Source organism: Triticum dicoccoides, chromosome 3A (assembly GCF_002162155.2).
Source record: "Triticum dicoccoides isolate Atlit2015 ecotype Zavitan chromosome 3A, WEW_v2.0, whole genome shotgun sequence".
Taxonomy (NCBI): domain Eukaryota; kingdom Viridiplantae; phylum Streptophyta; class Magnoliopsida; order Poales; family Poaceae; genus Triticum; species Triticum dicoccoides.
Window position 1 is genome coordinate 613862649 of NC_041384.1, and position 13006 is coordinate 613875654.

Consider the following 13006-nt stretch of genomic DNA (forward strand, 5'->3'; position numbering starts at 1 on the left):
GCACTGAAGGCTTGACGAGGTGACGCTATGCGGGGCTGCCGCGGCCAGAGCTCAGCCATTCAGGTTTGTCGGCGTTGCAGGGACGGACCCATGCGCAAGTGTCATGCCGTTTGGGAGCAGCTCCGTTAGTTGGCGTCAGCTGAGCAGGCAACTAGGTAAAACACAATAGCCGCGAACGAGTGGATTCGTTCAAATAGATGCTGGGAAGGCGGACATCACTGGGTCAGGCTCGAGCGACTTGGGGATCATGCAGCCCGAGGGGCGCCCCCAATAAGGTAAGCTAACAACATGAAATAAAAGGGGTATATGCCGCAGGGACGGACCCACGCGGCCTGAGAATAATGCAGCCCTGGGGGGGCGCTCCCAGCTGGAAGTGAAACTTGAAAGTTGTCACCTGATGACGTTGAGGATGAAGGGGTGTTGGTGTAGCAGACTCGATGGGCTGCGGAAGCCAATCCTCATGAGCCCCCAGGCCCGGGGGCCTCGGGAGGCTCCGGAGGTGCTGGCGGCTCCCCGTGGACCATCTCCATCTCCACCAGGGCTGCGGAACACCTGGCCTCTTGTGCCTCCATGATGCCCCTCATGAGGCGCTGGTACGTGGCAACCGCGTTCGGCAAGCCGTAAGGCATGCGAACGTAGCTGTGGGGTGGACCTCCGCAGCGCCCCACTCGCGAGGGCCAGAGGCGCTCCAGAGAGGCGACTCGGTTGAGCCCTGATATGTCGATGCAGACGCGCACCCCACCATCCTCGCCTGGATGGGGAGCCACTGCTGGTAGACGGCGGCCGCCTTTCATGACTCTTGACTCCTGTAGCTCCTGAATGGCCTTGCTGACGAACTCCTGAGGGTCTGGCTCTCCTTGCCTTACTCCTTCTTGAGGGAAACGTGCTTCGAAACACGCCTCCATGTGGTGCCCAAGCACCTCCCTCATGACCCTAGCCAGGTCGGTGGCCCTCCAGGGGAGAGCCCCCGAGCCCTGCCTGAGGAGGGCACCGGGCACGCTTTCCTATGCAATGGAAGGAGGTTCCCCCTGGGCAGGCACGGGCCTAGAGGGGCCTGCCTCCTGAGGAGCCGGGCCGGATGATGTCTTCTTCTTCTTGGGGGTGGTCTCGGGAAGCCTCTTGCTTCCGCGATCCGGGTCTTCTAGTGACGCGGCCTGAAAGGCTCATTCCAAGGAACACACCGCATCCTTCTCTTCACAGGGCACCGTGATGACTCCGCCACTTCCTGGCATCTTGAGGACGTTGTAGCCGTGGTGAGTTACGGCCATGAACTTGGCCAGCACTGGGTACCCGAGGATGGTGTTGTACGGCAGGCGAATGTGAGCGGCGTCGAAGTCGATGAGCTCGGTGCGGTAGTTGTCGCGTGCCCCGAAGGTGACAGGGAGGCGGACCTGCCCAATCGGGACCGTGGAGCCGTCGGTGACTCCGGAGAAAGGCTTGGTTGGCTGAAGCTGGCTGTAGGGCACTTGGAGATTGTTGAATGTTTCCACGGACAGGACGTTGAGCCCTGCCCCGCCATCGATGAGGGTCCTGGTGACCACCACGTTGCTGATGATTGGGGAACAAAGCATCTAGAGGACTCCGGCTGTAGCCGCACACTTGAGCTGATCTGCCGAGCTGAACGAGATGGCGCACGCCGACCACCTGAGAGGGCGCGTGGCTTCGAGCTTGGGGAGGACTGCATTCACTTCATGGGCGAACTGCTTGAAGAAGCGTTGAGAGGCTAGGGCTTGAGCCCCGCCCAGGATGCAGGCGATCGCGCGAGGCTCCTGGAAGCCCCCAGCCTCCTCGTCCTGGTGGCGGTCCTCATTTCTCCTTGGTTGCGGCCGCAGCAGAGGGAGGCCTGCGTTGCCTTGCGGGTGATCCTCGCGAGGCCGACCCCTCCAGTCTCCCTCGCGAGGCGGGTCTTGCCAGCGATCCTCGTGAGGTTGATCGCGCCACCCTTGGCGCGGGCCACGGTCTTCCCAGCGTCCTGCGTTCCTTCCTCCTCCTCGACCGTAGCCCCAGTCACCGCGGTCGAGGCGTCGGCGGATCCTTCCTTCTCGCACGGCTCGGAGCTCTTGACATTCGTTGGTGTTGTGGGTGTGGAGGTCGTGGTACACGCAGTACCGGCTGCCCTTGGAAGGCTCGGGCTGATCTCTGCCTCGCTTGGTGTCTGGCTCTGCCGCGAGCACGACAGCCCCCTTGCGCTTCACATCCTTGGCCTTGGGCTTCTTCTCTTCCGGGTCCGCGGCAGGCAGCTCGAGGAGGGAGAGACGCCCTTCCTCAGCCCTGGCGCACTTGGTTGCCAAGTTGAACAGCTCCAAAGAAGTGCATAGGTCTTCATGCATCGCCAGCTCCTCCTTCATCTTGACATCACGCATGCCGTCGAAGAAGGCTGAGATGATGGCCACTTCAGTCACCCTGGGAATCTTGAGGCGTGCGTTGTTGAAGCGCTGGATGTACTTCTGCAAGTTCTCCCCGGGTTCTTGCTTGATAAGGCGCATGTCGCTCACGGCGGGTGGCCGGTCGCGAGTACCTTGGAAGCTGGCGATGAAGCGGGTGCGCATCTCGTCCCAGAAGGAGATCGTGCCTGGAGCCAGGTTCAGGAGCCAGGTGCGGGCCCCGTCCTTGAGCGCCATGGGAAACCAGTTCGCCATGACCTTCTCGTCTCTGTTGGCAGCTTCGATGCCCAGCTCGTAGAGCTGGAGGAACTCCGCAGGGTCAGCCGTGCCGTCGTAGCGAGGAGGCAGGTCTGGCTTGAACTTGCCGGGCCACGCGACACTGCGTAGCTTGGCGGTGAAGGCACGACAGCCTGCTGTGGCCACGGGAGGCCTTGGGTGACGGAGAGCTTGGTCTTGCATGTCCCCACGCGCTGCAGCTGGGTCTTGACGTGCGGGAGCAGGAGCATGGTCGCGACGTGCTAGAGCAGGGAGCGCCCGGGCAGCTTCTTGCGGGCGAGGGACTTCCTGGCAGCCCTGCTCTTGCTGCGCTGGCACCTGATGGAGCGGGTTCCGCCCAGGGGCCACGCGCCTTGGAGCCATGGCGCCTTCTCGAGGAGGAGGCGGCCGAGGCGCCGCCGGAGCTTTGTTGCCCGCGTGGGGCGGGGTGCGGTGCAGCGGAACGGACGGTGCAGGAGAGCCCCCTGCAGCGCGGACGAGCTCGGCGACGCGGTCGAGCCATTCTTCGTAGACGTCGTCGACGGGGCGGTAGCGCAGGAGCTCATTTGCCGCGATGAGCGCAGCTCGAGCCTCCATGGCTGCGCGGAGCGCGCGGGACGAAGAACCAACTAGGGGGGGCGAGGGAGTTGCGGTGCGGCCGTCTTGCCGCACGGACGGATGCTGAGACAATGCTTGCTGCTCGTCCCCCGCCAGGCCGGTGGCGGCGTTGACGGCAGGTGAAGGGGAACGGTGAGGACGCCCGCCGACAGGAGCCGTTTGGGCGACGCGGGAAGCGAGAGCGGCCCGGCGCTCGACGCGGGCCCGACGAGTGTCAGACATGGGTGCGATGGTCGGAGGAGAACGGGGTGGTGGAAGACGAATTCCGGCGCACCCCTACCCGGTGCGCCAAATGTCGAATTTCGGGTTCCGGCAGACCCTTTAGGTTTGAACACTAGGGTGCGCGTGGAGATTTCGCTTCCTACCTACCTGCACCCCTCCGCCTCGCTAAGATCTAAGCTATGGAAAGAACAACACAAGAGTCACAGGGTTTATACTGGTTCGGGCCACAGTTGTGGTGTAATACCCTACTCCAGTGTGTGGTGTGGTGGATTGCCTCTTGGGCTGATGATGATGAATGATACAAGGAAGAACAGCCTCGCGAGGGTCTGTTCTTGGCTGGGGCGATGAACTGCTGGGAGGAGTTCAGCCACCCTCCTCTCTCTCTCTCTGATTGTCTTTCTCCGATTCAACCTCCTATCGAACCTCTCCTCTTAACCCCTCCGAACCCCTCTCTTCTGTGGGTGGCTGGTCCTATTTATAGAGGCCCTAGTCCTCTTCCCAAATATCGAGCGGGAAGGGAGCCAACAATGGCGGGCTAATTTGAAGGGGGACAGCTAGTACTCGCTACCCTGACAAAAGTAGTCTTCGCCTACACAAAGCTCTGGTGGTGATGCCGTCTTGGGCTCCACGATGACCTCCGTCTTGCAGTCTTCCTGGTCTTGGTCTCGTTGCACCGAAATGGCAACCTTCGCCTGATGCCTCGGTACTCCGCAGCTGCGCTTGCCCCCTTTGCACCAAAGAGGAAAGGAGGACACTACGCGGGCTGGCACCCGCCTGACGCCCTTCGTCGTCATGGCTTGCGTCACGGGCACCTCGTGAGGTACCCCGCCTTGATCTCTCCGCCTCCTCGCGAGCCAGCCTGATGAGGCCGTGCCTGAGGAAGCTCCGTGTCGTCCGCCCCGCGAGGCTTGGCCCCTCGCGAGGGTCTTGGGTCTGTGTTGATGAAGATGGGCCCTTCTGGGGCCCCCCTTGAGCCACGCCGCAGGCTGCAGGCAGGCAAGTCTGGGGACCCCCGTTCCCAGAACACCTACAGGGGTCTTGTCCCCTTTACTCCTGGAGTCCGGGAGGTCGCCTCGCAGCTCCTCCTGGACCACCTCCTCTTGCCCCGGAGCTTATCGCGACGCCACTTCGGCGTCATCCGCAGCACAGGGGGAGGCAGCGGGCGGAACTGAATTCTCGTCCGATGAATCCAGGGAGCCTCTCGGCGACTCGTCGAGCCCGTCCTTGGGCGGGCTGCATGATTATATTCGACATTAGGGAAAGCCGCGCAACCAAAGGAATATCATGAGTTACTCTGGTATCCGAACACTTACGATTTCGCCGGACGCTTGGCCCTGTCCGGCCACTCCTCTTCGTCCTCGTCGGCGTCGGGGGTGCGGTCCGGCGGAGGGGTTTTCCTCTTCTTGGACCCTTCGGCCTCCCCTACTAGGGTGGCCTTCCTCTTCTTTCCTCCCCCCCCCCCCGCTGGAGGGGGAGAGGTCTCTTCTTCCTCCTCCTCGTCTTCACGGGAGGAGTGCGTCTCGGACTCATCGGACAACAAGTCCGACACCACCATATGCCGGGAACTCTTTCGAATCCCCGTGGCCTTGTTCTTCTTGGCCTTCTTCTCCGGCACCACATAAGGTGCCGGAACCAGCAGCTTCACTAGGAGAGCAGGGGCTGGGTCTTCGGGAAAGGGAGCCAGACAGTTAATCAGTCTGGACTTCGCCTGCCAATCCTGTCAAAGGTGGGGGAGTTTAGATCTCGCATAGAGTCAAACTATGAAGAAAACTTAACATCCTGTAAAAGATGAAAATATTTTACCTCGCCAGCAGGACGCTGCGAGCTGAATCCGCGGTCTTCGGAGGCGGATGTGGGAGCCTCAGCGCCTTTGGTTAGCCCCTTCTAAACATCTTCGTACGTCGTGTCGAAGAGCCTGCTCAGAGTTCGGTGCTGCGCCGGGTTGAACTCCCACAAATTGAAGTCCCGTTCTTGACACGGAAGGATCCGGCGGACGAGCATGACCTGGACTACGTTGGCAAGCTTGAGCTGCTTGTTCACCAGGGACTGGATGCATTTTTGCAGTCCGGTCACCTCTTGTTCATCGCCCCATGACAAGCCCGTCTCCTTCCAGGACATGAGCCGCGTAGGGGGTCCGGATCGGAATTCAGGGGCTGCGATCCACTTCGGATCGCGTGGCTCGGTGATGTAAAACCACCCTGACTGCCACCCCTTCAAGGTCTCCACAAAGGAGCCCTCGAGCCATAGGAAATGGCTATTTTGCCCGCGGTGGCACCTCCGCACTCCGCCTGGTTGCCGTGCACCACCTTTGGCTTGACGTTGAAGGTCTTGAGCCAGAGGCCGAAATGGGGGCGGATGCAGAGGAAAGCCTCGCACACGATGATAAACGCCGAGATATTGAGGATGTAGTTCGGGGCCAGATCGTGGAAATCTAGGCCATAGTAGAACATGAGCCCGCAGACAAATGGGTGGAGAGGAAAACCCAGTCCGCAGAGGAAGTGGAGAAGAAATACTACCCTCTCATGGGGCCTTGGGGTGGGGAGAAGCTGCCCCTCCTTAGGAAGCCGGTGCGCGATGTCTTTGGACAAGTATCCGACCTTCCTTAGCTTTTTGACATGGCCCTCCGTGATGGAGGAGACCATCCACTTGCCTCCCGCTCCGGACATTGTTGGAGAAGGTTGAGGTAGGAAGTGCGGGCTTGGGTGCTGGAGCTCGGGTGCACAGAATATGGATAGGCAAAGGAGGAAGAAGGCATAGGTAAAAAGGTGGAGCCTTATCCCCTTATATGAGCGGATGCGACTATGCGTCCCCACCAGCCTAGTAAAACTCGCTTGCCTCCCAAGCTCCGTGATAAATGGCGCGGTTGGGTTACCCACGTCCGTATTGATGAGAATCCCATAAATGGGGGACACGATCTCTGCTTTGACAAGACGTGCCAAGGAAACCGCCTCGCAAAACACGCTGAGGTGGAAAAGTGAAAACGATTCGAATAAAGGCTTGGCCGTAGTCATGCTGCGGAATACGTCAGCAGATTAGATTTGTGTTAATATTATTCTCTCTGTGGCAATACGCGGAAACTTATTTTGCAGAGCCGGACACTACTCTTGGTGTTTACAAACTTTTATGAAGAATTTGGAGGAGGAACCCGCCTTGCAATGTCGAAAACAATCTACGCGCCGGACTCGTCGTCATTGAAGCCTGGTTCAGGGGCTACTGAGGGAGTCCTGGATTAGGGGGTGTTCGGGTAGCTGGACTATACCTTCAGCCGAACTCCAGGACTATGAAGATACAAGATTGAAAACTTCGTCCCGTGTTCGGATGGGACTTTCCTTGGCGTGGAAGGCAAGCTTGGCGATGCGGATATTCAAGATCTCCTACCATTGTAACCGACTTTGTGTAACCCTAACCCTCTCCGGTGTCTATATAAACCGGAGGGTTTTAGTCCGTAGGACAACTTCATCATACAACAATCATACCATAGGCTAGCTTTTAGGGTTTAGCCTCCTTGATCTCATGGTAGATCTACTCTTGTACAACCCATATCATCAATATTAATCAAGCAGGACATAGGGTTTTACCTCCATCAAGAGGGCCCGAACCTTGGTAAAACATCGTGTTCCTTGCCTCCTGTTACCATCCGGCCTAGACGCACAGTTCGGGACCCCCTACCCGAGATCCGCCGGTTTTGACACCGACACTGGCCCCTCTCCGCGACTTTTTATCGCTGGACCTGATTGATCCCCGGCAGAGCTCAGGATGCCTGAGCTTCCAGGCCGTGGCGGCGACGGCCGGCGCGGGGATTGACTTCGAGCTCCCACCATCCACGAGCGAGTTTCATACATGGTGGGTATTTGTTGATGTCGGAGTGCTCAGCCCCCCGCTCTCTTCTCCATCAGCGCCTGCCATTCCTAGCTCCGCTTGGTGCCACCAAAGGCTCACCGATTCGTGCCTAGCCCCCGTCTGGCTCAGGCTGAAGAGGCTCAAGGACCTTGACACGACGACGCCTATGGTGGTGAAGGAGTTCGTCCGGCGCCGAATCGCTCCGCTTCAGCGCCACTCTCGACCGATGTGGGCCTTGCTCAACAGCAAGGACCACATGAGACTTCAGGAGTCCGGGCTCCCCCTTGGGGTGCGGCAAAAGATGCTCGAGGTCCTGACAGGTGTCCCGTTGCCAGACGACATGCCGAGGAAGATTTGCCTTCTGTACCGCTGCTTGAACAAGACGACTTTCGTGGAGCAGATGCCCTCCTTTGATGAGTGGGGGTTGCGTCCAGTCGGTCTGGTGGGGCCCCGTGAGAACCCCGTCGATGTTGTTCCCCTCCTTGCTGCTGGCGTCGGGCTCGCCCCAAGTGTGGACGCATGGGGGCGAGCACTACTGGAGGCCGATGGCGCAGGCGCCGAGGTGCTGATGCCACCCAGGGCTCCCGGGGCGTCGTCCTCGGGGGCTCGTGACTCTTGCCCTGGGGCAGTGGTTGAGGGGGGGACGCAGTCCGCGTCTCCCGAGGCCGGGGCTCCTGAGGCCTCGGCTGACCGCTGCGAGGCAGAGCCCGATAGCTCCCCCCAGCTTGGCGCTCCTGAGGCTACCCCTCCGAGCACTTCTCCAGTTACGCCTCGTGTTGGCCGCCATGTCCAGCGCTTCGGTCGGCTTTGCGTGGACTTCGAAGAGCTCCGCAAGAGGGAGGGGTCCCCAAGCTGTGGCAGCGGCACCCTCGGGCCGTTAAAACGGAGGAAGTACATCACCGTTGATGAGTAAGTACCTTATCTTGGTGATTCTCCGTGTGATGCTTCCCTTCCCGACGACATCTTTTCAGGGTCCATTCCGCCAAGGCCGCGAAATCTCCAGAGAAGCAGCCCCCTCTCACCTCGTTTCTCCTGCCAGACTTGAGCTCTGCAAGCCCGCGCGCTGCTCATGGCGTGGAGTCAGCCGGGGAAGCCAGCCCGTCGACAAGGCGTATCGAGCTCGCGCCCTCGCCGTCCTTCCTTTGCGGCCTTACTTGGGACAGAGCAGGTGTGCTAAGGCTTCCTCCCCTGGTCGTGGACGGTGGCTGGATGGTTTCTGTCTTGGGCTCCTCTTCAAGCAGTGGGCCTCCACTCGTTCGGGCTCCTCCCGAGGCCTAGCCTGCAATTGGGTGGGTACCAGCCCCCAGCCCCCTGCTAAAATGGGGCGAGCCACTTCGGGCCCCATCTGCGGTCCCCGCGGCGGAGGACGGAGTCAGCAGCATGCTCGAGTTGGCGCAAGAAAGGAGCATCATCCGCCATGAGCTCTTTCAAGAGGCAATGGGCGCGATGAACCGTCTTGCTGAAGAGCTCGTGGACGTGGACGCGCGCCTCATGGCCGAGGGACTTTGGCTGGTGGAGGAGCTGCGTAAGCTGAAGGTGGTTATCAACCTCGGGCGCCACCAACGCGAGCTTGATAATGCAAAGGCCAAGGTTTTCCTCACAGCCTCCCGTGAGGCCTGCTCCCGAGCTCTGGAGGAGGCTTGCTACCTCTTAAGCACTGCGTTGGTTTTCCCCCGAAGAGGAAGGGATGATGCAGCAAAGTAGCGTAAGTATTTCCCTCAGTTTTTGAGAACCAAGGAATCAATCCAGTAGGAGGCTACGCGCGAGTCCCTCGTACCTACACAAAACAAAGAAATCCTTGCAACCAACGCGATAAGGGGTTGTCAATCCCTACACGACCACTTACGAGAGTGAGATCTGGTAGATATGATAAGATAATATTTTTGGTATTTTTGTGATAAGGATGCAAGGTAAAATAAAAGCAAAGGAAATAACTAAGTATTGGAAGATTAATATGATGAAGATAGACCCGGGGCCCATAGGTTTCACTAGTGGATTCTCTCGAGAGCATAAGTATTCTACGGTGGGTGAACAAATTACTGTTGAGCAATTGAAAGAATTGAGCATAGTTATGAGAATATCTAGGTATGATCATGTATATAGGCATCACGTCCGAGACAAGTAGACCGACTCCGGCCTGCATCTACTACTATTACTCCACTCATCGACCGCTATCCAGCATGCATCTAGAGTATTAAGTTCATGAAAATAGAGTAACGCCTTAAGCAAGATGACATGATGTAGAGGGATAAACTCATGCAATATGATGAAAACCCCATCTTGTTATCCTCGATGGCAATAATACAATACGTGCCTTGGTGCTCCTACTGTCACTGGGAAAGGACACCGCAAGATTGAACCCAAAGCTAAGCACCGGGATATGCAATGACTCATGAGTGACAAGTATTAAAGAATTATGAACGGTGGCTTTGCCACGAATACGATGTCAACTACATGATCATGCTAAGCAATATGACAATGATGAAGTGTGTCATAAACGGAACGGTAGAAAGTTGCATGGCAATATATCTTGGAATGGCTATGGAAATGCCATAATAGGTAGGTATGGTGGCTGTTTTGAGGAAGGTATATGGTGGGTGTATGATACCGGCAAAAGGTGCGCGGTATTAGAGAGGCTAGCAAAGGTGGAAGGGTGAGAGTGTGTATAATCCATGGACTCACCATTAGTCATAAAGAACTCATATACTTATTGCAAAAATCTAGAAGTTATCAAAGCAAAGTATTACGTGCATGCTCCTAGGGGGATAGATTGGTAGGAAAAGACCATCGCTCGTCCCCGACCACCACTCATAAGGAAGACAATCAATAAATAAATCATGCTCCGACTTCATCACATAACAGTTCACCATACATGCATGCTACGGGAATCACCAGCTTCAACACAAGTATTTCTAAAATCACAACTACTCAACTAGCACAACTTTAATATCATCATCTTTATATCTCAAAACAATTATCAAGTATCAAACTTCTCATAGTATTCAACACACTCATAAGAAAGTTTTATTATTAATCTTGCATACCAAGCATATTAGGATTTTAAGCAAATTACCATGCTATTAAGACTCTCAAAATAATCTAAGTGAAGCATGAGAGATCAATAGTTTCTATATAACAAATCCACCACCGTGCTCTAAAAGATATAAGTGAAGTACTAGAGCAAAATTATATAACTCAAAAGATATAAGCGAAGCACATAGAGTATTCTAACAAATTACAAATCATGTATGGCTCTGTCAAAAGGTGTGTACAGCAAGGATGATTGTGGTAAACTAACAAGCAAAGACTCAAATAATACAAGACGCTCCAAGCAAAACACATATCATGTGGCGAATAAAAATATAGCTCCAAGTAAAGTTACCGATAGAAGTAGACGAAAGAGGGGATGCCTTCCGGGGCATCCCCAAGCTTTGGCTTTTAGGTGTCCTTAGATTATCTTGGGGGTGCCATGGGAATCCCCAAGCTTAGGCTCTTGCCACTCCTTGTTCCATAATCCATCAAATCTTTACACAAAACTTGAAAACTTCACAACACAAAACTTAAAGTAGAAAATCTCGTGAGCTCCGTTAGCGAAAGAAAATAAAAGACCACTTCAAGGTACTGTAATGAACTCATTATTTATTTATATTGGTGTTATACCTACTGTATTACAAGTTCTCTATGGTTTATAAACTATTTTACTAGCCATAGATTCATCAAAATAAGCAAACAACACATGAAAAACAGAATCTGTCAAAAACAGAACAGTCTGTAGTAATCTGTAGCTAGCTCAAGATATGGAACCCCAAAAATTATAAAATAAATTTCTGGACGTGAGGAATTTATATATTAATCATCTTAAAAAATAATTAACTAAATATCACTTTCCAAATAAAAATTACAGCAGTTCTCGTGAGCGCTAAAGTTTCTGTTTTTTACAGCAAGTTCAACAAGGCTTTCCCCAAGTCTTCCCAATGGTTATACTTGGCACAAACACTAATTAAACACAAAAAACACAAACAAAACTGAGGATAGATAAATTATTTATTACTAAACAGGAACAAAAAGCAAGGAATAAAAATAAAATTGGGTTGCCTCCCAACAAGCGCTATCGTTTAATGCCCCTAGCTAGGCATAACAAGCAAGGATAGATCTAGGTATTGCCATCTTTGGTAGGCAATCCATAAGTAGCTCTCATCATAGATTCATAAGGTAATTTAATTTTATTTCTAGGAAAGTGTTCCATGCCTTTCCTTAATGGAAATTGGAATCTAATATTTCCTTCCTTCATATCAATAATTGCACCAATCGTTCTAAGGAAAGGTCTACCAAGAATAATAGGACATGAAGGATTGCAATCTATGTCAAGAACAATAAAATCTATGGGCACATAATTCCTATTTTCCACAATAAGAACATCATTAATTCTTCCCATAGGTTTTTTAATAGTGAAATCCGCAAGGTGCAAGTTTAGAGAGCAATCATCAAGATCACGGAAACCTAACAAATCACACAAAGTCTTTGGAATCGTGGAAACACTAGCACCCAAATCACATAAAGCATAGCATTGATGATCTTTAATTTTAATTTTAATATTTGGTTCCCACTCAACATAAAGTTTTCTTGGGATAGAAACTTCCAATTCAAGTTTTTCTTCATAAGATTACATCAAGGCATCAACGACATGTTTAGTAAACGCTTTATTTTGACTATAAGCGTGAGGAGAATCTAGCACGGATTGAAACAAGGAAATACAATCAATCAAAGAGAAATTTTCATAGTTAAATTCCTTGAAATCCATAATAGTAGGTTTAGCAACATCTAGGATTTTATTTTCTTCAATCCCACTTTTATCAATTTTAGTATCAAGATCAACAAATTCCGAATTCTTGGAACGCCTTCTAGGTAAAGGTGGATCATATTCAGTGCCATCATTATAAAGATTCATATTGCAAAACAAATATTTAATATGGGACACATCAATAACTTTTAGATCTTCATCTTTATTTTCATAGGAACTAGAAGAACACACTCTTATAAAGTCATCTTTCTTAGCATGCATCCTAGCGGTTCTTTCTTTGCACTCATCAATGGAAATTCTCATGGATTTGAGAGACTCATTGATATCATGCTTAGGTGGAATAGATCTAAGTTTCAAAGAATCAACATCAAGAGAAATTCTATCAACGTTCCTAGCCAAATCATCAATCTTAAGCAATTTTTCTTCAATATAGCATTAACATTATTTTGCGAAGTAATAAATTATTTAATATTAGATTCAAAATCAGAGGGCATCTTATTATAATTTCCATAAGAATTGTTGTAGGAATTTCCATAATTATTAGAGAGATTACTAGGATAAGGCCTAGGATTGAAATTTCGATATACGCGTTGTTACCAAAATTGTTCCTACCAACAAAATTCACATCCATAGATTCATTATTATTCTCAATCAAATTAGACAAGGGAATATCATTAGGATCAGAAGAAACACTCTTATTAGCAAATAATTTCATAAGTTCATCCATCTTTCCACTCAAAACATCAATTTCTTCTATCGCATGCACCTTTTAATTAGTAGATCTTTCAGTATGCCATTGAGAATAATTAACCATAATATTATCTAGGAGTTTAGTATCTTATCCTCAAGTGATTTCCATAAAAGTGCCTCCCGCGGCCGAATCTAA